Source organism: Dioscorea cayenensis, chromosome 17 (genome assembly GCF_009730915.1).
Source record: "Dioscorea cayenensis subsp. rotundata cultivar TDr96_F1 chromosome 17, TDr96_F1_v2_PseudoChromosome.rev07_lg8_w22 25.fasta, whole genome shotgun sequence".
NCBI lineage: Eukaryota > Viridiplantae > Streptophyta > Magnoliopsida > Dioscoreales > Dioscoreaceae > Dioscorea > Dioscorea cayenensis.
Genome location: NC_052487.1, coordinates 17,316,512 through 17,322,492, shown reverse-complemented (window position 1 = coordinate 17,322,492; position 5,981 = coordinate 17,316,512). Strand labels below are relative to the sequence as shown.

The following is a 5,981-nucleotide window of genomic DNA, read 5'->3' as shown; positions in this document are numbered from 1 at the left end:
AGTCCAGTCTTACATAAGAATGACATTGCTACTGTCAGTCCAACCTTAAATAAGAATGACTTTGTTGTTGTCAGTTCAGCCTTAGGAGTCGTTTGACATTGTTTTCAATTTATGTTTTTTTTTTAATTTCATGTTTTGGAAACAAAACTGACAAAAACATGTTTGGCACATTGTTTTTGTTTTCAAAAATTTTGGCAACAATCTCCAAAAAAATAAAAAATAACATTTTATATTTTCAATTTTTTTGGAAATGTTTTTGATAGTTCCGGTAGGTCAATGTGTTTAGGAAAGTCACTCAATTTGACAAGAAAATAAAGCACACACAATCAAACAAAAGAAAAAAGACACACAAGTTGGTTACCCAGTTCGGCACTCCCTTACTCACTTAAGACAAAGAATACCCTCTTAAGATTGAATGATGTCCACTCTTCTCAACTCTCACCAAAGGGTCCCTCCCTTGTGGCTCATCCTAAATCTTCAAGCAGGATCTTATATAAACGCACCTTTGTCCACTTCATCCTTTCTCTTTTAAAATTCTCCTCGGTTTCCTAACTTAGATACCTTCCAAAGTTAGATGTTGCAACACTGCCCACCTTACTCACTACAAAAATATTATAGTTTTGCAACGGATACTTGCAATGGAATAAATTTGTTGCAATTTTATAACAGATTTGTAACAGATTTGCGACGGATTAAAAAATTTGCAACAGATTTTGAAACAGAGCAAAATCTGTTGCAAAATTTATTTGAAACGGATTTGCAACCGTTTTTGCAACAGAATTGTAACGAATTGGCGATGGAATACGTTTTGGTTGCAATAAAATGGAGGGAATAGCGCGGGAGATAGTTTGCAACGGATTGGCAACGGGCAGGAAACGAACATTTGCAACGGATGTATTTGTTGCAAATTTGCAACAATAGTTGTCACATATTTGCAACGGATTTTGTCATGAAAATTGTTTTTGAAAATAAATGGAGTAAAATTAATATAGTTTCCTATTTTAGTTAGTATAATTACTTTACTATGTTATTTCTATAATTTTATTATATTTAAAAATTATAATTAAATTTTTAAAATATTTAAAATCAATTAATTATTTTTATGAGAAGATATTTTTTATAATATTTTGTAATATTTCCAATTCTAAAATATTTTAATGAGAAAATATTAAATTATAAAAATATTTAAGTTTTTATTTATAAATTAAAAATATTTTGATTATATTTTATTTCTATAATTTCATTATTTTAAATATTATAATTAAATTTTAAAAAATAATTAAAATCAACTAATTATTTTTATAAAATTTTCAATCCTAAATTATTTTTATGAGAAGATATTAAATTAAAAAAATATTAAATTTTTTTTATTTTATAAATTCAAAATATTTAATTAAAATTACAATATATTTAAAAATATTAATTATTTAAGATTTAAAACATTATCCATACATCACTATTTTTAACATTGAGATATACCTAGTGCACAAGGGACTTGGGATATTCCCATTCCAAAAGGCCTATGGAAGCCATAATATTAATAATAAATAAATCAAAGAAAATAAAGAGAAAAAAAAAAGTAGACAAGCTATATATAATAAAAAAGTATTAATAAATAAAAACTATATATATATATGTGATACATTTGAAAAAAGAGAAAAAAATTTTATAATTAGGAAGCAAGGGGGCAACAATGAATTAATTAAAAATTTTAATAAATTAATTAATAAGAATGTAAAAAAAAAAACAGCATTTCAATTACATATTTTACTAAAAATCAATTCTGGTAGACAAGCTCTTGTTATTAAAAATTTTAAAAATATAATTAATTAAAAAGGAAGGGAAACGTTATTGCTGGTCAAATGACCATTCTCTGCTCATTTCCCCACATCTCTATTTGCGAAATAAATAGATAAATAAATAAATAAATAAATAATAAAAAAGAGAGCTAGTTTTAAAGGCTGGATTTGTTTATTACTATCCCTTTCTCTCATTCTCTCTCCAAATTTCCCAAAAAGCTTTAGAATGACTCAAGACCTTCGCCACAAAACAAGCCACTCAAAACCCTAAATAAGCCTTCTGAGGATCGCCGGCGAGCTCGAAATCTCCTCATCATCTCCTGTCCAGGTCTTCATCAGCAACAATCTCCACCACAAATCCATCCCCATTCAAGGTTTTCATTAGCAACGATCCACCACAAATCCTTCTCAAGCTATCCTACAACCTTCGAGGCACCATCGATCAAGGTACGATGTGGATCAGGGGAGCTCTTCTCCTCTTAGAGAAGATAAAGTTCCTGGTATCATCAATTTCTTTTTTTCTTTTTTTTTAAGTATTATTAGAATTTCAGTTTGATAGGATATCTAGTTGATGGTTTTGATTGCTATTTAGATAAGATTAAAACCAATGGCGATTTGAAAAGTTGATACTTTGGATTGTTGATTGTTTAGGGTTTTGCACTGATATTTTTGTTCTCCTGATGATCATGGCCGACACTGGAAGCAGAAAAGGTTTAATCGCTTCTTGAAATCGTTGATTGTTTAGGGTTTTTTTTTCTCATTTTCGTGATTTCTTTGTTCATAGACATGGAGGATTGTTGGGTGTGTTCAGATACTGTTTTAAGAGCTATTGCTCTATATTGACTGTATTCTTTGATTATTTTTCAGATTTCATTGGTTATGTCCAAACCCTCATTTCTTTAATTAGGGTATCATCCCTGCCAACATCCTGGCTCTGAATTTTACAATTGCTGCAGCGGATAGGATTGGGGCAAAGAAGCTGTCCATCAGCACCTTCCACTCGTTCTGTTTGCAGCTCTGTCGTTGACACACAAGAAAGTATGACATCTTTTAAGATTTAGTACTTACTTTTTTTCTTGATTGGGTTGATTTCATGATATATGAGACCATATTGCACACTTCTTGAATTCATACATAAAACTCATTTGAAAAATTTCGTGGACATGTATCCATGCTTGAAGATTAACTTGCTTTTGGGTTTTGCAATATATTTAGGCTGTTCATTTTCTTATCATGCATAAATCTGAAGTTGCTGTAGACACAAGCAACTTGATTTAAAATATCTTCAAGGTGCCATTTACTTTCTTTATGCTTTACAATTAATTTTATGCCATAATATTTCTCCTCCTTAATTGATTCATGACTCACTCATGGATTGCCTACATTAAGGATGCCTGCAAGCTTGTAAAAGAGTCAGTGCCCTGGTATCCTTAGCTTATTAGAGGCTTTTTTTTAAATAATAATAATTTTACTTGGAAAATTCATCATTGATGAGTATTATTATTAGTGTAAATATTAATGAATGGTCGTCTTTTTTGGGTATAATTGAGAGAGATGGGGGGAAATATCATCAATTAAAAAAAAATAGTTGTCTTTAAGAAGAAGCGAGTGGTAGCTCTTTCAGAAGCACTTGATTCCATTTGTGGTATTCATGAGAGAAAGAGTTTAATTAATTAGATATTGTCTCTCTGTGGTTTAAGGAAGCATCCAAAGGGATCACATTGTTCCATGTCTCTCGATCTGGCCGGGCATGCAGATCGATGCACACACATCTCGACCATGCCACTCGGATCATGCGATCCTTTTGAATTTTTCCTCCATCCATTTCCCCCTGCACGCTGCAGCCATATTCATATTGATCTTCTCATGTGATCGATCACCTTATTAACCAGTACATCTTTGAGTTCATCTAATTAACAATCGAAGAAGGCCATATATGGGACTGTATGACAACTTCCTTATGGAAATATCATCAATTATGGATGTATCATGGATATATGTATTTGACCATTTGATTAATTTCATCCATGTTTGTTGATCTAGCATATAAGTATAACCTTGGACATCATCATTGCATTTTCATGTTCTTGTAAGTAAGTGAAGCCTGAAAAGGTAGCAAAGTGATAGCCTGCCAAACTTACACCAACTCTGGCATTGACAACATATGATGGATGGTGGAGAGTAATTCTTAGTTTTGAATAAGTGTATAAGTAAATACATTCTAGAATAACAGGGCACTTTTTTCTTTGAAATACACTGACAGACATTGATAGTCTTTTAGTTTCCATCAAGTTTATTGAAATTGTCAAATTCTAGAGTGACAGAAATTAAAATCATGATTCATGACTAACATATGACTCAGAGAACATAGTTGTTAAGACTAATTAAGCCTAGGGATTGATTTCTTTGGAGAATGATAATAATTATTAAGGTGGTAATCCGAATTGCTATTGTGCCCAAATTCTTGACTAACAGATATTGACATTTCTAAGTTAATAATGATTTAGTGCTGAATATTAGCAATATGTAGCTGAATATGGACAAAATTATATGGCGTATTTTTTTTAAATCTTTTCTGGCTAACTATATATTGTTTAATGTCTCTTCCGTGATATGATACACACAAACATTTACTGAATATTTATTTTAACTCTAGTTACATTAATTTATATCAACTTATAAAAATATGACGTTTGGAGACCATTCAGTGATTTTCATTAGCTTTCCTGCTAAAACACATTATCTTTTAAAGTACAATCATTGAGTACAATGACAAAACATTGAATTTTCTCTACAGATAGCTCATGCTTTTTAATAAGTAATTTGCTATGTTGGTTTGAATTATTCCGCCATTCATTGATTTTGAGGTCAAAATATTCTCTTATTTTCTTTTCTTGATCCCTGATTTTTTATTTATAACCGATTTTTATGTGGGTTGTTCTTTTTTGTATATCAATAGTTATGTATTGTTTTTTTTACTAGGCTTGTAGATGAAATTGTAATGAGTAGATTTGGTTTCTTGATCTAAATAATAAGCTTTGTCATTGAATTAATCTATTCACCATTCATTTATAAAGTTTAATTTCACTATAAACTAATTTATTTAATGTTCTTTGTATTATTATTTTTTTTAGAGTAAGTCACTTCAGAGGCCACCTACTGCATTTGATATCTTCTGCAAGACTCATATTAGTAAAGAAAGAAAAGGTGTTGATTCACGAGCACAAGCAGTTTATGTAATTTTCTACCTTTATTTGATATTATTTGATTTACTTACATATTATATTGTACATGTTCTAATAAGCATTATAATTTAATTGCAGGACGCCATGAAGAAGATGGTTGAGACGGTTTCACAGCCATTATCAAATGGTTCACAGCCTTCCCCACCTAATATGGATGCTATATACTTGGAGGCTTCTAGTGGAGAAAAGAAAAGGAGAGTTTATGGTCTTAGATCACAGGCATATAGCTTGTATCCAGAGTCATTTTGTAGTAGTGCTACATCAGCTGCCCACCACCTTCAGCAGCTACTATTCCCCCAGAGATCATTTCTGAGATGGATGGCATGAAGAAGATGGTTGAATTAGAGCAACAAAATCAGAACTGGATTGAACAAAACCAGACCATGTTTAGACAAATGCGCCGTGAGTGGAGGCATATGAGAATGATGATGCAATCTGGATTGTTACCTAATGGACCAGGTCAGAGTTCTCAGCATCAGGAGCAGGATGATGATGATGATGATGACTTATAGATCTACTTTGTCATTTGTATATGTACACTTTTATTGTTTTTAGTATGGATGTTATATTTTGTTAAACATGATAGAACTTTTATTTTAATATCTAGTTTTTTTTGTTACAAAATTTAAATATCAACATTTAATGTAGCAGGGTAACTATTGACATATTTGAAAAATTAAATTTACCATTAAAACAACTGTAAGGGATTTGTAAGAGATTTGAAACGGACTTTGCAACTGATTCGTTGTAAATTTGCAATGGATTTGCATCAAATATGGAAGAGAATGGTTGTTGCAAACCCGTTACAACTTTGCAACGGATTTGCAATGGATTTGTCATTGAATTTGCAATAAATTAAAAAAAATCCATTGCAAATATGTTGCAAATTTGCATCGGACTTGCAACTAATTTGTCACAGATATAAAACTTCCGTTAC

General features: G+C 30.9%; 1 long non-coding RNA gene across 3 annotated transcripts; it reads left to right on the top strand.

The window, feature by feature from the left end:
- The first annotated feature begins 2,018 nt into the window (after nucleotides 1-2,018).
- On the top strand, nucleotides 2,019-5,624 carry LOC120280292. 3 transcript variants are annotated; one of them, XR_005542296.1, is made up of 5 exons: nucleotides 2,019-2,246; nucleotides 2,451-2,510; nucleotides 2,667-2,837; nucleotides 4,934-5,035; nucleotides 5,123-5,624. It is a non-coding gene; the product is annotated as an uncharacterized LOC120280292 (long non-coding RNA). The 3 variants fall into 3 exon arrangements; XR_005542297.1 differs by having other exon boundaries at nucleotides 2,019-2,299; XR_005542295.1 differs by lacking the exon at nucleotides 2,451-2,510.
- The last annotated feature ends 357 nt before the right edge of the window (nucleotides 5,625-5,981 follow it).